Source organism: Crassostrea angulata, chromosome 4 (assembly GCF_025612915.1).
Source record: "Crassostrea angulata isolate pt1a10 chromosome 4, ASM2561291v2, whole genome shotgun sequence".
NCBI lineage: Eukaryota > Metazoa > Mollusca > Bivalvia > Ostreida > Ostreidae > Magallana > Magallana angulata.
In genome coordinates this window covers 2,341,041-2,365,879 of record NC_069114.1, presented here as the reverse complement: position 1 = coordinate 2,365,879, position 24,839 = coordinate 2,341,041, and the positions used below count along the sequence as shown (strand labels likewise).

The window sequence follows — 24,839 nt, the reverse complement described above, 5'->3', positions numbered from 1 at the left end:
GTTATACATGTATAAAGTTTCTCTATCTGATTTTGAATTTGTTAACCTACATTTCATTTTGTATCTATAAATTTGCATTGCAGTATATAAAATAAGTGCATTCATCCACTTATCAAAATCTGAAAAGCCTATGCCAATGTGTTTCCAACTAACAACATAACCGACAAGAGATCTAAAATTTTGCCATATGAATAAAGAGTCACCACAATCGTATGATAAGTGTTTAACATTTTTAATCTCTCCACTGTTTTCACGTGGCATTTTTACATTTGGATTCAATTTACTCACAGAGAGATTATTACTCAAAATATTGTGAAATAATTTATATTATGATTTATTTTATCAATTTGCTTATCATGCATTTTTTGTGATCTTATGTTATGTAATATATGAAGACAAAAAAAGCTTACCGGTAGAAGTATCAACAATTTTACCTCAATATTGTTCTGGAAAATTTTCGACAAAAGACATATAAAACTGAGGATTTTAAGTTCCCATAGAAAATATTGTATCACCTTTTAGAATAACATACTTGCTTTTTATATTTATAAACGGTGCATTGTCATTTGTTACTATTTTACTATGTCCTGAGATAAATAGATACATGTATATCCATCTAATCCTTGTGATTTTTATTTTTATTTTAATTGCACTTTCGCATTCTTTTAAAAGGCGTTTATTATATAAGTAGTTTTTTCATCATCATTAAGTTTTTATTTAATTTTAGTTACATTTGTATATGTTGAAATTTCTTGGTTTAGTGGTAATTTGGATGTATAAAGATTTTCAAAAAATTTACACAGCGCTCCTAATATTTCTTTATTGCTATAAACAAATTTGTTTCCGTCTTCAATTGTTTTCTTTAACATTATTTTGTCGTCGACGTTGCTATAATTTTACTTGTTAATTCTTCATCATGTTTTATTTGTAATATAAGCCTATTTTGATTACTTATCATATATTTCATCAAGTTCTTTTTCAAGGGTTTTTTTATGTGTTATTATTTCATAAGAATGACACTCTTTAATGTGTCTAATTTTTCTTTCTTTATCCTTTTTTGTTTTTTTTAAGTAGCTGTTTTTTTTGTATTGAGGTATTTTTTGAGAACTTTTTAATGATATATTTCACAATTTCCCATCATTCATAAGGGCACTTTATCTTACTGAGACTTATTACTTCTTTAATAATTCTTTAATGGGTTTTTATCTTTTCTATATAATAAATTATTTTTAGCACCCTGGCCCTCTTTTATTTTTATTTAGGAATAAAACTTATTTCCATTGCCATATGATTGCTCATTCTTTTTTGGTTACTTGCGTACTATTTCTAAGTAATGATGAGTGGATAGAGAGTAAGAAGTTTTCCGTAATAAAACTGTAATCTATTCGACTTTTCTCAGGTATCAATCAAATAAAAGTTTTAGTAATAGATTTAAAATTATGTGTGCTTGTATCGAAACAATGGATTTGTTCGTCGTTTCCTAAAATTATATAATTAAAATTTTCTACTATTAACATAATTTTCATTAAGAGAAAATCTGTTAACTCAAGATTTAGTACTTCGAAACAAAAGATGTCTTGATACATAAGTGAAAACAATTTGAGTTTAATAGTACTTCTTTGATTGTTATTATCTTCTACATGTTAAAACTGTTCATTGTATTGTATTTTAATGATAGAATGATCAATAAAAATACCTAACACATAGAATAATGTATTAACTTTATCAGGACTCAGAACACCAGACAACTTCTTTTTAAAGTTTGTAGCTTTTTATTTTCAGAATGATTTTCATGTATGCAAATATTCCTGTGAACCAACTATTATTTGCGACGACTTTATTTCCTGTTGAACCTGCAATAAACTGGTTTGCACATGTTTTATTACTACCATGTGGTGAATATTGGTCCGGAGCGAGAAATATTCGCGACAATGAGGCTTTCGCGAACGCTGCGAACATTTCTCGCATACGAATACAAGCTGGTGTGTTGTATGATAAAAGGAAAGTACATGGCTCAGTGGTCAAGTGTATTCGGCCAGTAGCCCAAAATTCAATGATACGAGTCCCACTGTAGTCACTTGATGTCATGTTTAGTATCCTTATAATTTGACAAGGCAACATACACTACAAACCCCTCTTTCCATTCTATTTAAAAATGATTCCAAAAATATAAATTTTGCATTTAACATTGATTTCAATATAATTCAACGTATAAATCGCAGTAATTTTTATTTGAAAGAAACATTTTGTTAATTGAGTTAGATATATAATTATGAATAAAATGATACATTTTATTGTGAATTGATTCTTTTAATGATGTCCACCTGAAAATGAAATATAAGACCAATATATACAAAAAGCTAATGTGAACCTTGACCTGTTCTTTCCTATCTAAGGGTTACCGTCTTTGATTTTGTTACCGTCCACAAACAAAAAATCTTTATAAAAGGCAACATTAACAATAAATATTTTAAGATAGCAAAAATGGTTCTAATATTTGTGTATACCTATCTGTATTGTTAGCCTGATCAGAAGTAACACCATTTTTCATTGACACTTTTACAAATTAATTATTAAAATGTAAGGTAACCATAGTTCTGATTTTGCAATCAGGTCATTCTAATTAAATAATAATCTTATTGTACACTACGCAAAATGACTCTTAATAGTTTCTCTGTATGTAATACTTCATGCGCACATTTTTTGCATGTATATGTTAAATTTGACCATAATATTAAAACAACAGATATGAAAATGCATAAATAAGACGTTTGATCTACTATGCCTTTTGTAAAGTGTTTTCTCTGTTTATTTTTTGCTTGTCAATATGCTGAGGATGTTGTGGTAGATCTGACCCCTCCCCTCCATCCAGTTGTCTGTCTGACCACTTTGAATAGTAAATGAAAACACAAGAGGTCATTTAAAATCATTCTCACATTGTTTGTTATATAGGAATTTATTTCTCTCTGCTCTCCCACGTAACCTGACTGTTGACGCAGAGCGATATCGCTTCATCCCTAGACATTAAATGTTTGGTTTACCTCGGAAACATACTTTGTAATCCATACTATTCAAAAAGAGCCCTTATTACGGGGTATCACTCTTGTCACAGATTTTTCGAGCGGAATTAATTAAGATTTATATTTACTGTAATACAAAGAATAAGACAATATTTTTACATTGTTTTTACATATTTAATATAGTTTGAATCAACACATATTGAAAGTAATTGTCCTAGTATGGGAACTGGTAAGGTCCTCCACTGTTGTCTATTGCCACTTGGTCTTGACAAGAATGGACTGGTAAGGTCCTCCAATGGATAATGTTATCTACTGGCCACTTAGTCTACACAAGACGTCACCAATATTAGACCACCATCGATGAAAGTGGTTTACACAATAGATCGAACAAGGGACCTGCGCCAACATAGTACACAAACACATTAAGTACATAACAAAAGCAACTGTGGCTTTTACACCAATACGCACCATACTTTACTTACAGGCTATACGGTCATGAATGACACACTTAGCATAGACGCTTATTACACACAAAATACTGATACACAGTCTTAAAGACGACTTACTATAAAGCATATTAGCTTTTACACTCACAAAATATTAACTCATAATTACTTAAATGCAGTGTTGCATAATACTACTCATGACTTCAAAAGGAATATGACCATAATAGTCCGCCATACTTATAATAGATTCAAACACGTGTATCTAAACATAGACATTTAAATTCAAACGTAGCAAATATGCATAAAAACGATTGGAACACCATGACTGGGTGTTTTAGAACAGTAATGAACGAAATGACGATAAAATTGACAATTAATAAACCTCACCTCAGAAAAAGCCGGTACCAGGTTCACCCCAGAGTATGCACACAACTATTTATATTAACAAAATGCATAGTGACTGGATGGTATGTACGAGAGAAGTATAAGAACGTCCTTCCCTCTGGACTGCCGTGTCCAAACTGATACTGCACGGACTGGCCCAGTGAACTGAGGTTCAATATGGGTATTTACAAATACGTAAGACTAAAATACTAAGGGGCTCACCACGGGATATGTGGTTGAGATAAAATACGAAAATAAATATATACAATGATTAATTTTAATGTGACAACTCTAAGTTGAAAAATAATTCAAGAAAGGGAATTCTATTTCATTGTATAAAAAGAGAAAATGTAGGTGTGGATTTTTTTTTTATCCAAAAACAAACTTCCTACGAATACATTGTTAAGTGTTACATAATTTTATTTATCATAAATAACTAGAGATTGTTTTTAGTATTTCAGAACAAAAAACTGATTTTAATACCCAGCATCTGATCTTGGGTGGAGTAAATAAAAACCAAACAAGGAAGAGGTATTTCTGATTACTCATTTAAAATAATCGTTCTTTTCTATATATCCCATTATACTGTAAATCATTATTATGATAAATATACGATTAACACAACTCGTTTACTAATTTTTGGGATTTTTACAATGTACGCTTGAATGGCGGAACGGGTTGAAATGTGGTAAGCAGTGATGGATCATGTTGGATCGTTGTTGAGCTTGGTTGATGATTTACTGAACTACTGAGGCCCCTGGGGAACAATGCTGTAATATTCATGTGTGTACGTACATGTAGATAAGTTTATTTTTTAGCTTTGAATGTTGTGCTTATTTATTGAACAAAAGGAGTCATAAAAACCAAGTAATTGTTAATTTTTAGTAGGCATTGAAAGAATCAACCGCAAAGAGAGTTCAGTTGTGACAATTATATACGGAGAATACGTGTAGATGAGTTGATTTTATGGAAAAAATTGTGTTTAATACAGAGATATCTTTTATTTAAAACATATTGAATAGCTTTCCGTTCAAAATTTAAAATTGATTAAAAAAAAATAAATTATAACATTGTAAGATCAGTTGCCTAATGTTTTACTCTCAATCATATCTTGTTCCTAAGGTATATACATCACCTGAGACTTTCCACACGTTTATGATATGTAGTAAAGTTTAATTTATTAATTATACATGTATAATAACAATATCCTTGAAATAATATCAAATAGAGATTTTTTTAAACATTTCATTACTACTGACCAATAATTATGATGAACTGAATTAATATTTTATTTGATAAGTAACATTAGATTTAGATATGTTACTATGTCTGATCAGTAACCTCAATTTTATTAGAAAAAATTAGGGTCCAGGCTCCACCACACCAACATTTTCAATTCACTCAACTCATTCCTCAACTTAAATCCTTTTAAGCAAAGTGCATAAAATTAAGATAAATACTTTGACTTGAGGCCGAGTATTGACTAAGGGAAAATTGGTAACAGTGGGACCTGATATAGAGGGGTACTTTAATGCAACTCATTCCTTGCACATATTTGGGTAGCTGTTATACCAATCATGACAATTAACAAGTTACATTCAAGATCAAATGATTAAATTCAAAAAATAAATACAAATATTTGGGTGGCTCCAGCAAAAACCAGTAAGGAATGTATTTGGGAAACTAGATTTTAATAGAAGTGCTTCATCTGTATATCGAAAAAAAATTAAAACATAGTATTTACATTTCACATTTTTTTTGCTTGTAAAGTGTATTGAAAGCTACGGCAGTTATAGCACTGCAATGCACACAGGGTACTCAAAGGTTAAAATGACGAGTTTTATTATGACGTCACAAACGGTGAATGCTGTGAACTGCAATGTCACCAGCGAAAATCAAAGTTTCCGCTTGTGGTTTCTGTGGCTCATCCATTAATATGAACCTATCCTTGGGATAAGATAGGAATTTTAAGTTATAAATCACATTTACAGACAAGGCATGAAGTTAAAATAATGTAAATATAAACATTAAATCATGATTTTTTTAAGTCTACAGTCTCATAACTGCAGCGATGTATGCATACAAATTTTCATAACGCGCTAACGCATGTTACTCAATTTGTATGCACACACTGCTGCAGTTATGAGACTGTATACTTAAAAAAATCATGATTCAGTGCTATATTAAATTTCAATAAAGCCACAAAGTAGAAGATAGAGACAGCTTTTTTTGTTTAAATTTACATAATCGATGTTTAACAACATTGATTTAACGGGCCACATATGGTTTTCAAGGCTCGGGGATGGAAAACACACAATTCGTTGGATACAAATCGTATAACATCGCAAATCATGAGAAATCTTATATTTACAATTTGCCCATCGTGTCAGACTTAACAAGAATCTTGGAATCTGGAGTTGACAGAGGTGTAAGCAAAGCCTGTGTTACAGGACCTCTAATGAAAGAACGGTTGCAAATTAAACCTAGTTTTTTTCTGCACAGGTGTCGGTTTTTAGTCCCCTACCGGTTTTCACCGGAGGGGACTATAGCTTTACTCTGCGTCCGTCAGTCCGTCTGTCCGTCCGTCTGTCAGTCCGTCCGTCTGTCTGTCCCACTTCAGTTTTCCACACTTTTTTTCTTTGCGCGTTTGTGGAAAAATATAAAATTTGCTGAACAGCTACAAAATGTCAAACTACAGATCACGTTTACACTTATGTAGCGTCTGGTTGACATATTTTCGAGAACATTAATTTTTTATATTCGAATATTTTAATGTTCGGGTTCGATATTCTGCATAACAGTACATTGTTTTCATTTAAAAATAAAAACACGACAGACATGGCTATCTATTTAAACATCTCCTCAGCTTTAAAAGTCAAACGTCATCAAACAATAAGAGGTAATGTACAAGGAAATCCGGTTTTTAAATAAAAAATGAGCCCGCTCGTGTCGCTTAAACGTTAAAGGAATTTGATTTATACAAACACACGAATACGTTATAAATGTTAAAGGGAATTTAAAAACTGGAATTCACAATCTGCAGTTAACAAAATATAAGACCATGAATCCGAAGTGCAGCTTTCAGGATTTGGTACGGTGTCATCTCTGTGAAACTCCGACCCCACCTTTACACTGTGATATTTGTGACAAATATCTGTGTGAAACCTGTAAAGAAGAACATCCTCCTGATAAATCCAAAGATCACAGAGTAGTGCCATTCGAAATGCGGAGATCGACTACAAAATGTAAAATTCATTCCACAAAAATATTTGAACTTTTCTGTGAGAAATGTGACATTACTATTTGTGCACTTTGTTTTTCTTCAAAAGAACATCAAACTCACGAGGTTGTAAATATTTTGGAAAGTTTTGAGAGAAAAAAACGTGATATACAGAGAGACTTACAAGAATTAGAACATTCCATTTATCCTAAATATCAAGAGGTAGCATCAGAAATCCCAGATCACAAAGCTGATTTGAATAAGAATCTCCAGAACTTGACAAGAGCAATCAACAACCATGAAGATGTATAGCACAAAGAAATAGACAATATTGTTATGCAACTAAAATCTGATCTTGATGAAATGGAAGACGAAAGCCTGAATGTATTGAATAAACAGGAAGAGGAAAACACACCAATCATTTTTGAAATCAGACAGTGCATTGCTGATCTAAAAAAATAATGGAATCAAAGGATATCAGCCTTGTCTCTGCTTTCAAATCAAAAAATGTCGAATTCAGGAGAATGCTTAAGAACATCACAGTTTCTTTACCAATCTTTGACCCTCAGAAAATTTACAAAGAACACATTACAGAACAGTTTGGTTCTCTGTCAATGTGTTCCATAGACAAAAAGGATTATTACAACATTTCTGACTCCCGAAATGTTGAATCCTCTCCCTCTTACAAGAAGCTGATTGATAAACCACTGATTATTTCAAATATAAAAACTAATTATGAACACAATACCTTACGCAGTTTATCCTGTCTGAGTGATGAAGAAATATGGGCATGCGGTCAAGACAGCACAATGAGACTCTACAACCTTCATGGCACACTACTGAATTCAATCCAAACTAAATCAGGGTACAGGCCAAGGGACATAGTAGTGACAAGGAGTAAGGATCTAGTTTATGTTGATTACACCGATAGAACTGTGAACACGATAACAAATGCACATATACAAGAAGTGATAAAACTTCTTCATTGGAGACCAAGAGGTGTATGCTGTACCTCCTCTGGTGACCTCCTGGTTGTCATGGACAGTGATGATGAAAAATATACGAAAGTTGTGCGTTACTCTGGTTCTTTAGAGAAACAAATTATTCAATATGATGACAATGAACAACCTCTTTGTTCATCTGGTGGAATATCTAACATTAGATATATATGTGAAAACATAAACCAAGATGTATGTATATCTGATTGGATTGCCCGTCCAGTAGTGATGGTAAATAAGGCTGGGAAACTCCGCTTTACATACACTGGCAAGCCCTATACCACAAAAGAATCATTGGAACCATATGGTATCACAGCAGACAACCAGGGTCGGATCCTGACCACAGATAGTAACAACCTCTGTATTCATATCTTAGATCAAGTCGGACAGTTCCTCCGTTACATTGATAACTGTGATTTACATAGTACATGGGGTTTATGCGTAGACACCAAAGACTATCTATATGTGGCTGAGAACACTGGAGAAGTGAAGAAAATTCAGTATTACATGTGATCAAACTGTGTTTACATTCATATTTAGATATATGAAAAAGTGTGAACATTGCATTTTTAATGCTAAAATGGCAATTGTTCTGACTTACGATTACTGGTGAACACAAACTGTTACTCTGATTCAAATTGATGTATCAGAAACAAATAAAGTTTATACAATAAATCATTAAACAAATGAGTTATAACGTATTGGCTTGAACATGGTACAAAATGGATTTTAAATTACAAAAAATTATACATGTACTATTCAAAATTAATTGAAATAAGGTTCTTCTTAGCTTACTAACTAGAGTCACTGTTAATTGTACACGTATCATAATAACAGTATGGACTATTTATGAAATATTCATCCAGGAAACAAGAAAGAGACAGATATCGATTAATAGAGGTACTTTCAGAGCGTTGAGTACAAACCTTTTATGCATTTTTTTTACATCAGACTTTTAAATTTCTTTTGAATCCTAAAGAATTTCTAATGTTTGTTTTGTACTGTCAGGAAATTAAAAAAAATATTCAAATATAAAGCAGCACATCGCTTATGTATGTTTGATTGCTAAAGGGTAGAGTAATGATTAAATGACGGCCCCGTGATCTATTGATATGCATTCTTATGAATAGACGACGTGTTCTAAATTAAATAATGAACGAAGTTTGAAGGAAATTCCAAATCTTGAAATATTTTCTCGTCTGTCGGATCGACAAGACAGCCTTCATCCAACCCAGAAAGAATTTTAATAACCTTGACTCGCCTTGCTGGATTAGGGTTCGTTGTCGTATATCTTAGAACGGTTATTTTACACGATACCAGATGAATAATGAAAGTGGAATCTTCAGATTACATCCTGTTAAACATTTTGAAAAAAAAATCTTCAAAAAAGATTGTAATTATATGTCAGTAGTGGACTATTAAAATTATATAAGAGAAGAACGTGATACTTTTATAATTCAATAATTACTAGTTTGATAAGATATTGTTCCTTCAGATTGGTCGAAAAATTTCTTTGATAGCTGCATCAAAAAAAATTTCCAGATCTATTTTTCTCTCTATTATTCTGATTTAACATTATTTACATATAACGGGAATTTCAAAAATAAAGACTGTCAACAAAATATTAAGTTGTATCTGTTTAATTGTCAGCAAACAGAATACAACGTTAAAAATAATAAAAAATCAAATGCGTAACCTACAAAAATATCAACACACAATATCTAATTCGCTAATTAGAAAATTTAGCTTGAGATCAGCGATCACGGCGAGGCTGGCTGTTCAAATTCCAGGAATAATTAAAAAGAACATATAGGCCTGTACATTGCAAGGTAACACTGCTGTTCCAATTTTTTAACGATGAGTTTAAAATAAGCTGTTACCAGATTATTAAAGAAAAGCAAAGCGAGTGCATCTACTCCTTCGGCATACTCAAAGCGGCAGAAATACCATTTCAATTCCCCACTGGTTATCTAGTTACCGCATCATTTACAAAAGTTACACACATAGATCTTGTTCTCTTAATTTCAGAATTTTCCACAGTTATTAAAAAATTATTTGACCTTGGACACTGAGTACAGCCTCCAAGATGTGGTACGGTGTCATCTCTGTGATACCCCAGCCAGTAAAGAGTTACACTGTGTTATTTGTAATATACATCTGTGTGAAGGCAGTGAGATGAGTCATCTCTCTGATTATTCCATGGAACACAAAGTTATGCCATTCAAATATCGAGGATCGTTTCCTAATTATTAAAAACATTCAACAAATATTGTCAATATTTCGAACAATGCAGTATTGCTTTGTGTATGCTTTCTGTTTCCTCTAAGGAACATCAAGTGCATAATGTAGTGGACATTGTGAAAAATTACAAACAAAACATTTCTTGCAAAAAGATTTACACGATTTTGACAAATTAACTTATCCTAAATATCAAGAAGGTGTATCCAACAATTCAATTGATAAAGCTAATCTAAATGAAAACTGCACGAAATTGACAACAACAATCGAAAAGCAAGAAGATTTGTTCAGAAAAATAAATATCATTATACAGGAAAAGAAATCAGATCTTGATGACATGGATTTAAATACCTGGATGTTCTAGAACAATAGATAGTTGAAATAATTAATATTAATCATTTCTGAAATCACACAGAGTATTTCTGATCTAAAGCAATTCCTGGAATCAAACGATATTATCGTTGTCTCTGCCAAACAACTCCAGAAATGCTGAATTCAGAAGACTTCCTCCTAAACTCACAGTTTTACTTCTCAGATGATCAACAAAGAACAGCTTTATAGAGTTTGGTTGTGTATCAACGTTGTCTATAAAAACAGATGAACATGGCTACACAATCAATTGTTTTCGTGTTGAATCCTTTGCTCCAGAAAGACCACTCATATAAACACTGAGTATGGATACTGGTCTGGGTTATGCAGTGTTTCTTGTGTGAATGATGAAGAAATCTCGATATGTGGCTATAATGGAAATATAATGAGTCTCTACAACCTGTAGGGGAACTAATGACATCACTCTAAACCAAGTTAGAAAACGACCCACGGGACAGCGATGTAACAAAGAGTGCGCGGGGGTGTTAAGTAAGCATATGGAATCTGAGTTACATGTAATTCCATGAAATCACAAATCTTAGTTATTATGTACATATTCAAATATCTAACAACGAAACGTAGACCAAAAACAAATAAAAAATACTGAAGACAATTTTTTCCCCAGAAATTAGTTTGTATTACATGTACGTAGATTAACACATTGATGACGTCAGGATTTAAGGTTGATGTCATGTGAATTTGATCGGGAAGCATTGTAAACATATTTAAAATATAACTAATTTAAGAACTCTAATAAAGTATTGTGGTGTGATTAATTGAGAATTAAACATACGAATACTGGAAAAGATTTTAGTTATATGAATCATTCGTTAAAAGGCATGTAAATTTGCTTTTATTTCTCGGCCAGGCTTTCCTTTGTCGTTGTTTACGATATAAAAATCCGACTAGAACAACACTACATCGTATATATTGAGCTTCAATTTTTACACATATTGATTGTTTGATCAATGCTTAGAAAAATGCTGCTAGAATCCCATGTTTTCAGTGGTTTTAATGCAACATACTGTTTTCCGTGCAAACTTTATAAAAGTTTGGAAGGTTTGACGAGAGCCGGATGAATAACTATTCAATTAAAAAGAACATAGCATTCTAGCAGCGGTTTTGATTAAACTGAGATGTTTTGCCTTCACTTGATATGTTTATTTTATTTTGGAAACCACGGGGTAGTGTTGTTGTACTCCATTTTATGTTAAGGAATATACGTAAATTATTTATAGTTGTCACGTGATAATGCACCAATGTGGCAGTAATGAACTACCTAATTTTACTGCACTTACATCTATTTTAAAGGATAATACAAAGTTTTTGATCTTATTCAAAATAGTTATTAAATTTCACGATTTTGAATATAACAGTCAAAATAAGACGCTAAATGCCCATATGCTTCCTTAACACCCACGCATGGGGATCTAGTCGGGAGACCTCCTTGTTATCATGAAAAATAATGATAAAACAAACAAAAAAGCTGAGAGTCACTCTGGCTCCACAGAGAAACAAAGTATTAAGTATTTCTGTTAAAAATATTGTATATTTGAATGAGAGTATGGACATTTATGAAATAATGTGTTAAAACATTTGTAAACCACAGGAGAAAGAGAAGGATATACATCGTGTTTGACTAGTGTAGTTAAAGAGCGTTTAGTACAAGCCATTTCACGCAATTCTTTGTATCAGAAATTTTATTTCAATCCTAAAGAACCACTCATGTTTGTTTTTACTGTCCAAAAATTGAATATAACATTTTGAATATGAAATAGCACGACGTTAATGCATGTTTGATCAAAAAAGGGTAGATTGATTTAGTGATATGCATTATTAAGTGTACACGACTTGTTCTGATTTAAATAAAGAACTATGGTTGAATGGTAACTACTAATAAACTAGATGGAATGACAAATATCTTTGAAGGAAACTCAAAATCCTCTTATACGTACTCATACGATGGAACGACAAGACAGTTTTCATAAGGACCAGAAAAAAGTGTTATAACCTTGACTCGCCATGTTGGATTAGGGTTTGTAGTCATATATTTTAAAACAGTTATTTTACATTACCAAAAAAAATGAATGAAAAAAGTGTTAAATTTAGATTACATAGATTTAAAATATTAAAGCGTCTATCTTTGAAAAAGATTGTAAACGCATGCCAGTAACTGATTCATGAAATTGTGTAAGAGAAGGGCGTGGACATTTTATCAATCAAGTTTGTGAAGTATAAATCTAAAATAGTTCTAATTTCTCTTTAAAAACTAAGCAAACATACTACCTTATTGTAGATGAGCAAAAATATTTGTTGACTAATCTTATTATTTTTTTTTTCTTTACTTTCAATCTTATTGTGTCATCAATCACCATTTAATAAGTACATGTTTATACACGTAAAGGGTAATCAATTATTTTTAAATCGTTTTTTAAAGTTTAGACTAAGTTTAGTAGAAGTTGCATTGAAGGTTTGTTAGAGTTAAAATAGAAATTCAGTTCTTGCAATTTTAGAATTGTCCTCAGTTGTGAAGAGGTCGATTGACCATGGACCCTGAGTACGACCTCCAGGATGTGGTACGGTGTCATCTCTGTGAGACCCCGGTCCCCCCTCTACACTGTGCAATTTGTAACATACATCTGTGTGATGACTGTAAAGGGAAACATCTATCTGATAAATCCAAAGAACACAAAGTTGTGTCATTTAAATATCGAGGATCTTTTCCTAAATGTCAAAAACATTCGACAAAAATATGTGACCATTACTGTGAACAATGCAACATTTCTACTTGTGAACTCTGTGTTTCCTGTGAGGAACACCAAACTCATGACGTTGTGGATATATTAGAAAGTTTACAAAACAAAATACATTTCTTGCAAAAAGATTTACAAGATTTTGAAAAAAATATATATCCTAAATATCAAGAGATTGTATCCAACATTTCAATACAAAAAGCTAGTCTAAATGAAAACTGCAAGACATTGACAGCAGCAATCCACGAACATGGAGAAAAACTGCACAGAGAAATAGATAATATAATGCAGAAACTGAAATCGGATCTTGATGAAATGGAATCAAAATATCTTGATGTTCTAAGCAAACAAGAAGTTGAAATAACACACAATATTTCTAAAATCATACAGAGCATTGCTGATCTGAAACAATTACTGGATTCAAATGATATCATCCTTGTGTCTGCCTACAAATCCAAGAATGCTGAATTCAGAAGACTGCCTCCTAAACTCAGTGTTTCCTTACCAAATGTTATCTCTCAGAGCATCAACAAAGAACAGCTTTGTAAAGAGTTTGAGTTTGTATCAACGATGACTTTAAAAACAGAAGAACATGGCTTCACAATGGATTCTTCTAATGTTGAGCCCTCTCCTTTTGACCGACGGCTTATTTGTGTGCCACGAATCATTACACAAATGAAAACAGCGTATGAATATCCGTTTGGATTATGCAGTATTTCCTGTGCAAATGATGCAGAAATCTGGATGTGTGGTTATGATGCCAGTATAATGAGTCTTTACAACCTGAAAGGGGGACTAGTTGAGTCAATCCATACGAAGTCAGGGAACGAGCCATGGGACATAGCAGTGGCAAGGAGTGGAGATCTAGTTTATACTGATGACAAAGATAGAACTGTGAACATACACAGGATGAATGACCATCTTTAAGTCCTCCTTAAAGATAGCTTAAAGGTGTTTAAAGGTAGCTTAAAGACGATCTTTAAGCCACCTTTAAGCTACCTTTAAGCTATATGTATTGCTTAAAGGTGGCTTAAAGAAAGCGTAAAGATGGCTTAAAGGCAGCTTAAAGACTATCTTTAAGCCACCTTTAAGCCACCTTTAAGGACAACTTATAGGTCCTTAATGTCCAAACTTCTTTAAGTCACCTTTAAGCCACCTTTAAGCTACCTTTAAGCCACCTTTAAGCCATTAAAAAAATTTTAATTCAATATTGTGCTTAATTTCCAACAAAATGTATTAACTTTATGAAAGAAAAGGTATTAAAACGGTTTTTGTTCTAGAAAGAAAAATGAAGAAAAAAAACACCCAAAAAAAACCGGCCGCGGTGAGAATTGAACCCGGGACCCTTAGTTTAATAGCATCACCACACATCCTCTGCGCCACTGCAACTTACTAATTTCTGAGAGTTTTTATATCCTATATATCAGTGGATATTGAATCACTGTATTGAATGTGTTTACTTGAAAAGATTTTGACAAACCATTCAGTTTGTAACAATCAATTATATCTAATTTATAAATTACATGCATGCATGTATTTAGAATGAAATACGGAACTTGGTCTTCAGTGAACAAAAATATATTATACCTAAATGGAAACCGTTAGGTTCACTATAGTAGGCTTTCTTAGTTAATAAATTTAAACCGAGTAGATATACGTAATTCATCTAATTTATAGCTATAAAAATGTAAGAAAGAAAATGAAATCATTTATTTTATTAAATGCATTGATACTATTAGGGTATTTGTTCAATTTCCCGCAATTGCCCGGTTTTCATGATCGCGGCGCCGTTCCGATATGCTTAAATATTTACATGTAATTGTATGTACATGATTTTTAAACTATCAATTCTATAACAAACAAAATTACCAATTACCGGTGACGTATTTACTGCATGTGGCAATTGCAAATGACTTGTACATACAATTGTATGATGTGCCAGGCCGGGTATATTTGACATATTTACCCTTATACATATATTTAAATAATCAACCCCTATTTATGATCACCAATACATTAATTAATTAGCCTCAAGATTTTACTCTTACATACATGTATCGTTAATTTGTAGACGTAACATCTTTGAAACCCAGAGCTAGGAAATAATACTTTGAAAATGAATTACAAATGTAAATTAACTTTTATTCACTAGACTTATCGTATACTCGTACATACTAAGATTCAACGCCTTTAGAAACCCTGACGTGCACCTGGGCACACGACACACCTGTTGTGTATATCTTGTATATTCTGTGTTAGTTCCAGGGGTTTTCTTAAGTTGGACACACAATAGACTTTAATCAGATATACACAAACATGCACCTGGGCACACGACACAACTGTTGTGTATATCTTGTATATTCTGTGTTAGTTCCAGGGGTTTTCTTAAGTTGGACAAACAATAGACTCTAACTAGAGACGAGCTCGTTGCAAGCAACGATTAGGTCTTCCGTCGTAGCTGCGTCATACTTGTGACGTAATATAAAAATTGATACCTGACCATGGTGCAATATTAGATGTATAAACACTGTGTAAAAGAAACAAAGTACATGTATATAAGCAAATACAGATCTTTAAAAGTTGTCTGAAGTTTGATTCGCCGCATGTTGTTTTTTTGCATGTGCATTTTATTTTGAGAAACTTATCGAATCATCATAATTGACTCAATATACACAGAATATGGACGACGATTATAATCACACAGTGGGTATGCCCGGTATGAACGTAAAAAGACTAAACATTTTACTCGCATTTTTTATCGAAAGCAATGGCCAATGAATCTTTTAGAATGTATGTGGAGATCCTGGAAATTTTACAGGGGGTTCTGAAGAATAATTTTGTTTTTTGAGGGGGGGGGGGCATGCGCAGATAAGAAAAATTTTCCTGGGGTGGGGGTTGAGTGTCTGACGGTTATTTGAGTTTGCCTGGGGATGTCCGAGGCATATTTTTGTAATTTTATATTGTACATGTAATGGAAAGAAATTTTGCGGGGGTTGGGGTGGGGTCTGGAACCCTCACCCTACTCTTCTAGATTCGCGCATGGGGAAGGCCGATGCCGGTAATTTGACGGTAATTTTAACCATTTTTATTTAATTAATCATTTTCAAAATTATCGGAATTCCAATATTACCTTTAAACGCAGTTAAAACTTAAAATACGAACCATTTAGTCTTGGTGAGTATTCGGACAACATGCGTCCGCGTACGAAAGAAATGGCAATATTCAAGGAATTTGGATGGACGATCTGGGTCCTAGGTCGTCCATCCGATTCTTTTTCAGACTAAGAGCTACAGAACTGCACTTAGAGAATATCAAACTGATTATGTTTATTTATTTTGTCTCAAAGAATCAGTTTTTTAAATAAAGTTTTATCTTAAAAAAAAAGAAATCGGGCACAATATTCAATGTTAGCATTTTACAATTTAAAGGTCTAATCAAATTTTGAATGAAGTTACAAGATACTACTCTTCGTTGTTTTATACGAAATATTGCGTGGAAAAAAGATTTACATCGCATATATATTATAGAACTAATTTCTTCTCTTTTTTATTTACATCAAAATAAATCCAAGAAAAAATCTAAATATTTTTTTTTCCTTTATATGTGTTAATGAAAACGTTGATCAGCAAGGGCCGGTTCTATGTCGTGCAAGCACCTACTTAATAGATTGTTACACGGATCTACCACGATGACAAATATCGAAAAGGCAATATTGTGGGTGAAGGATGAAAGTGTAGTTTGTTTTTTAGGTTTATTTTTGATAATTTATTTATCTGGATCAATTTGGTCTGTTGGTTTGTTTTGTTTATTGAAAAGGGGAATAAAGAAAATGAGTAATTTCCGATATGAAGTCAAGCATATATTTTCATATTATCATTGACTTAAAACATGTTGGAAAAAAGAAATATTGCATCAAGCAGTTAGTTATTATGCGCAGATTATGCATTCCTCTATGGTTTTCACAATTGCATGTATCAGTTACTACACGTATTTGCTTACGGAGAAATAAATCTCCAAAGAGATGATATAGTTATCAGTTAAGTTCCAGATTGTCTTCTGCACATGCAAGCACGTGTGTAATCCTGATTTAAAAATAGGTATAATGTCCGGGGAGGGGGGGGGTCATCGCAACAAAACTGTGTATAAGCGTACTAGAGTGTACATTGTTAATTAATAATTGATGTTGAATTGTTATTAACAAACAAAATCATAAATTTATAATAACAAACACTAAAATGCCAGGGAGTTCTGCTGGACGCGATTTCATTTGTCTTCAATTAATAGGGTGTAGGGATGCCCGCCTACTTAATACATATGCTCACGCGTCAACAGATTAAAATGACTGTATTTTGGATTTATAAATCGCTCTAAAACATTCGATCTGATATATCGTTGTTAACAATTCAAAACTTTGAACGATTAAATTTGTTTTTATACCTAGTACCCCGACCCTCACGGAAAAATCCATTCAGATCAATGGAAATTTCATTTACAAGACTCCGCGCCAGAATCAGGATGTCTCATTCATTAATTTTTTCGTAGTTATAGTGGACGAGTCCAAAATAGGAATTTTGAGACACATCATACAATGTGAACATATGCCATGAATGCAGTTTACTTTGCGTCTATTTTCTTATTTTGAGAGTCCTTTTTATCATGTTTATCATGGCTTGAAAATGACGGAAGGCCCTTGAATGTTGTTATCTTTATGCAGGCACGTAGCATCCTTTTTGAAAGTGGGGGGGGGGGGGGGCAGACTCATCCAAAAAATCTTGACAAGCAAAAAAAAAAAACAAAAAAAAAAAACAACTCCCAATTTCAATCCTAATTTCCTTATTTTTATATAAATTTTTTACATCCTTGATAATTCAATTTTTTATAAGCAAATTTTAAAAAAATTAGTTGCTGTGAGAAAAAGTGGGGGGGGGGGGGGGGGGCACCCACAAGCTTGAATTAATAATTGCCTGAGGATGCATCTTTAATGTGTCAACATTTATATTCATAATTGATGAAAACGTTATATGGGATGTAATAAGCACAATGAGCAAGAGTGTTCAATTAAAAGGGCATTTCACATTGCACGTGTGTAATCCTGATTTAAAAATAGATTGCCATATTTGAAAGGTCAAAAAAAAAAGAGGGAGGTGTCATCGCAAGATGATACACATTGTCTAAGTAGTACAATGTAAGTAATAGTTGGTGTTGGATTATCATCATTAACAAAGAATCATCAGTTTGGATTAATTAAAACAAATATAAATTCATATAATTGGAATATTTACTGGAGGGGCTACGTACAAGTAATTCGCCGAAGTGGGGTACGTGTGACCCGATTTTCGATCAATTGGGCGATTTCATTCATCTGGAAAAGGGTTTCACTCGCGTGTACAAATGTAAATGTACATCTAAAAATTGCTAGTCAATTAAGTGTGTATGTTAATTCGATAGATTTCTTCTAAAACATTCAATCCAAAGTATAATATATGTAGTTATTAGTTGACACCCTCCCAGTGGATCTATGCCGATGGATCTATCTGAGATCTCAGCTGTTGCGTGAGTGGTAAAGAAAGACTTCGCGCCATAATACGTCTCATTCATAATTTTGGCTCGCCGATTAGTGGGCGAGTCCAAGTTAGGCCAGAGCACATGATGTGTAGATGGTCTTACCCACTCTATTTTCTTAACTGGTCATATAATAAATAGAGATATCATGGATCTTTCACTTTTGTCGGAGCATGTAATAAATGGAACCAAAAAATAAAGTAATTCTAATTGAAGTTAAAATGTAAATACCCCCTCCCACCTACGGATTAGGATTTTCAAAATTCCCCATTTTTTAAATTCCTTGTCAAGATTTTTTTTTGATGAAGCTGCCCACCTAAACCCCCCCCCCCCCCCCCCCCACACACACACACTTTCAAATAACGATGCTACATGTACGTGTTTGAATATCCTTTCCTATATGGTTAGAAATAACAAAATGTCTTTGATTTTGCATCTAATATATAACAAATTCAATTTTCAATTTGGCTGTTTGAGATTATTCGATACATGTACATTCCTAAAATGATTTAAAATAATGAAATGATTTAATTTCCAGTGATATACAGGTACATGCACTCGATCGAAGAAAAAGATTGAAATTGCTTCTAAACTCTGCACGTTCAGTTTAATAATTTATGATCCGCAGCGAAAATTAAATTTCATTTCTTATAAGATAGTCTAATTGATACATGCATGCTTCCATTGAATAAATTTGGGTAGTCAGGCAAGCTTTTTGGAAAGCTATTGCTATGAAAAATTTCGGATGGTACTCAATTTTTCCAGAAGGAGAGCTACATATATGCAGCTAAGGTAACTAATAATGCTTCCGATGAAATACTTTGTTTAGTAATGCAAGGTTTTAAGAGAGCAATACTTATTTGTTTAAAAAATAACACCCTAATACTTCGCATTTCATTCGCTGTTTGTAGAACAAGCAGAACCAGTATCAGTTCGATCCCTATCGTATGTACATTGTTCGAATTTAATAGCCCTTGCATTGGATTGCTTTGCATGTACAAAATATCTTTTAAAAATTCAACACTGAAAGTGTTTATCTATATGGCTATTAATCTATATGTACATGTACACATAGCGTACACATGTGATTCAAAATACCCCAAACGGAAAAATTAACTTATTGAGTCTACATTTTATAGAATTTGCAAAAAATACATTGCGGGTCTGAATGTTTGTTAATGTGTCAATCTATCAATATACAGTTTGTTAATTATTTTCGATTGCTAAGGCTACATCGTTTTTGATGAACATTGAACAACATTTTTTCCATGCCATTATTTCCACGGAAGATAGCGAGTACAATTATAAAGCACAATTTATTTAATTATCTCTTTAATATTGTGTACTAGTATGTAATAAATTATTTATAAATTGCTGCCGAAGGTTGTTTGGTATTTTCGTTTGTAGATGCATTGCAAGTAAAAAACGTGAAACGCGGGGCAAGTCATAATTAATACATGTATCCCTAATAACCGTTACTTAAAAATAGCGGCTTTGGATTCAAATATTATCGTATACGAATATTAAGTTCACTTTTTAAAATCATCTCCACGATGATAATATTATATCCATCGGAAATCAGTATTTTGTTTTGCTTTAAAAGAAATGTTCTATCGGGAGCAATCCCGCGTTCGTTTAAATTGCCAGCGTACATTTGTCATGTCAGTAATACACATTGTGCTTTATATGACGGCCGTGTATACGTACTGTAGAAAAGTTGAGTTTAATTACCATGCATTCGAACCATTTAATTAACACATCTCCCAGTACTGAAACAATTCAAAATGTCTCTGTTACAGTAACACAGTGGGGCGTTAAACATGTGTACGTCCAGCTCTACAAGCATATGCACTGTCGTCAAGGCGACGGCCTGAATACAGCTAGCGACTCTGTTACCTGAGTCTCGTAATGCATCTAAATATAGAAAGGGGCACAGTTATGAAACAAACAACAAAAATAAGGTCAAAAACGTTCATCTTTATGAAATGAATATGTACATATGAATAAAAACATTTGGGAATTTTATGTAGAATTATTTTTGCGCGCTGCATGTATCAGTTAGTGCATTACAAAAAGCCCTTTCATAACCTCCTAAACGTGCGCACCCCCACAAAAATGGACCGAACTGACAACAATTGTTTCTGCAAATACTGGCTATAAATTACGAGAACATTAAATTGAATACCACGGAAGGATTCAAAATTAATTTCTTTACAACTTTGCTTCAATAATGCATTAGAAATTTTTATTCCTTTACAAGTTATTGACAAGAAACTTTTGACGCATCTAACTCCTTAATTATAGGGGCCAGCCCCTTTTTCTGTATACCGAATGAAAGGTCTTGGTAAGACCAAGATCTTTTAAAATACATGTTGTAACAAATTTTTATCAGGTAGGAAACTAACACGGAAAATACGCGAATTTTTTTGAATTTTTTTCTTGCCTTTGTTTCAACATCTATACCACCCCTTTTATTTGCATTTAAATAATAAATAAAATATATCTCGCACAAATTCAATGTATTAGCTTCCATACAAGCCCATCTTTGAGACTCTGCCAGCCATCGTTATAGCTAAACCCCCCTGGACAAAAGAAGTCGTTAAATTTTACTAAAAGGGGAATAACTCAAAACCGAATGGGGATTTTCCTCAACTAAAATATGCAACGACAACATCACGCGGCATGTTATCAGTCCTGAAAATTTCAAAACAATCGGTGAACAAACGAGCGAGATATTAAGGATCAAAGTTGGCGTCTAGAAGAAAAAAAAAAATAATAAGAAATTTGAAATTTTTTCAGAATAATAGTAAGGTCTTCCGTTGGAAACGGAAGACCTTAATTAGATATACACAAACGAACAAAACTATGTCTAGACAAACAAAGCAGTAATATCCTGCCCGATATAACAAAGGCAGTTGAGAGTCTTTTCATCTTTAACATGTATCTAGCAGATCTAGAGTTGGAAATAATGAAAATTGAAAAAAAAAAATACAAACCTTAAACCGATTAACAAATTAAATCATGCAGTTTTGGTTCATTATCTTTATTTTGTTTAATAACCAGATGAACTGAGAGAGAGAGAGAGAGAGAGAGAGAGAGAGAGAGAGAGAGAGAGAGAGAAAGAGAGAGATTTTTTTCACCGATTAATTTATAATAGGAAAAAAACATACTTTTATTAGTTTTATGCACATATTAAGATACAGAGACTGCGCTCATCCCTACAATAATTTTGAAACCCCAAAAAAATTATAAAGAATTTTATAACGGCAATCTGTGTCCATCGGAGCGGTGCTGATGATAGCGATCTGTGTTTAATGGAGCGACGATTAAAACCGCCTGGAACACCCCCCTCCCCCCTTCCTTGGAAATTATATTATCACTCGGATGACCCCCTCCCATCTCTATAAAAGAGCTTTTGCATTTAATATATGTTTTTATTGTTCAGCTTGATCAATATTGACTTAAAGGCCACTTAAAGACAGTGTAAAGGCAGTGTAAAGAGAGCGTAAATGCCACTTAAAAAAGCTTAAAGGTGGCTTAAAGGTGGCTTAAAGGTAGCTTAAAGAAGTTTGGACATTAAGGACCTATAAGCACTTACTTAAAGGTGACTTAAAGGCGGCTTAAAGGTTGTATAGCCTTTAAGCTCCTTTAAGTCACCTTTAAGCAACCTTTAAGGACTTGCTTAAAGATGGTTTTTCGCCCTGTGATAGTGAAGAATACACAGATACAGACAGTAATCGGACTACAGGGGTGGATACCTCTCGGTGTCTGTTGTACCTCCTCTGACGAACTCATGGTTATTATGGAGTATGACGATAAAAAACAAGCAAAAGTTGTGCGTTACTTTGGCTCTACAGAGAAACAAAATATTCAGTACAATGAAAAAGAACAACCTCTCTATTCATCTGGTTGTAACATTAAATACATCAACGAAAACAGGAACCTAGATATCTGTGTGTCAGATAATAGAGCCCGTGCAGTAGTAGTGGTCAATTGGGCCGGGAAACTCCGCTTTACCTACACTGGTCCTCCCTTTGCTAAAAAGAGGTCATTTGATCCAGTCTGCATCTCAACAGACAGCCAAAGTCGGATCTTGACAGCAGACCAAAACAACAACCGTATCCACATCCTGAATCAGGACGGACAGTTCCTCCGCTACATTGACAACTGTGATTTACACCATCCCTTTGGTTTATGTTTTGACACAAGCGAAAACCTGTTTGTAGCTGAATATTTCACAGGTAAAGTGAAGAAAATCAAATATTGTGTGTAGATAAACTAATATATACATTTGTACGTTTCCACCGGCAAACAACCGTATGAACATGTTACATTGAAACAGACTGCTAGACTGTCAACGTGCATGTAATATTTTATTGAGGATACTGTAAATTCCTTATTTTAAGCGAGTACTTAATTCAGCGATTCCACTGGTTTGTTTCAAATTGCAAGGACATAAAATCGCAAACGATGAACTTTTCTCCTTATTTTTTTTTATAGTTTCGACCCTCAAAAAATAATGGCGAGATTTTGAATTCCGCGAAGGATGCTTATCGCGATTTTACTCGGATATTAATTCCTCGCGTTTAATTAGGAATTTACAGTATATATATTGTGTGATTTTATATTTAATAGTTTGCTCTATCAAACGAGTTAAAATGGGGTAGACATTGGCATAGCTTGCTGAGCAAATATAATCATGTCAACGAGTTGGACAAGCAAATAAAACTTCCCAGTCATATATGTTTTTGTTTGATAGCATACGATTTGATTTACAATATATGTGGCCCCTTAAGGGACACATTTTGATTTGTTTAGCCTAATCGATAATGCAACATTGTCGGACAATTACGATTTGTTCGGACGAATTAGCTATTTGTTCGGACAAATGAGGATTTGTTCGGCGAATTGCTTATACGTCGTACGAATATGTTATTTGTCGGACATTTAATTGTTTGTTCGAACATATCACGGATTGTTTAGACGAATAAGTTACATGTTGAACGAATTAGGATTTGTTCAAACTAATTAGTTATTGGTGTGGACGAATAAACTATTTTGGACTTATTAGCTTTTTCTTTGGACCAATAACTTATCTGTTTATAAAAAAAAATATTTCTTAAGGAGGCTAAGTGATCAACAGATTTATTATCAGATTTGCCTCATATTTTAAAAAATCATTTGTTTAGTTACAAACTATAATTTAGTTAAGATAAAAATCATTTATTCTATCTTTAAAATTTGAATGTGGCCATTTTTAGGCTATATGTATTTCTTTTAAAAGAAGAGCTCTATTGAAAGATACAGGAAAACATTCAAGTTATATGGTTTTACGTTACATTGCTTATGCATGCATACGGAGGTCCAGAGAAATGTAAGAATAATTTGCCACCATAGAATATCAACTTAAATCTGTTTCAGACCCCCCACCCCCTCCTCACATTTGGATAAAAAATGTAATACCTTCTGACAACCCTAATTATTGATACAACATCTTATATAATTTGCTACCAGAATAAAAGCTAAAAACTATCACAATTATGCATGTCGGTACATGTAAACGTTGGGGATGATATAATTTGTCCGGGATAGCGCGAATATTTTCATAGTTACAAGAGAAAAATCCTGCTTTGTCAAAATAACATCTCCATGCGCGGGAAAGAGGAAGAAAAGGGGTTGGATTCGGACCTTGCATGCAAACAACATTTCTTTCAGACCACCAGTCTGTAAAAATTGACTGGATCCGCCCATGGTCTCTGATATGAGTTAAAGTTTTCAAAAATGCGTATCATATTATGACATCTCTCTCTCTCTCTCTCTCTCTCTCTCTCTCTCTCTCTCTCTTCGAA

General features: G+C 33.2%; 1 pseudogene; it reads left to right on the top strand.

Annotated features, from left to right (window-relative positions):
* Positions 1–8,296: 8,296 nt before the first annotated feature.
* On the top strand, positions 8,297–23,434 carry LOC128180521 (uncharacterized; annotated as a pseudogene).
* The last annotated feature ends 1,405 nt before the right edge of the window (positions 23,435–24,839 follow it).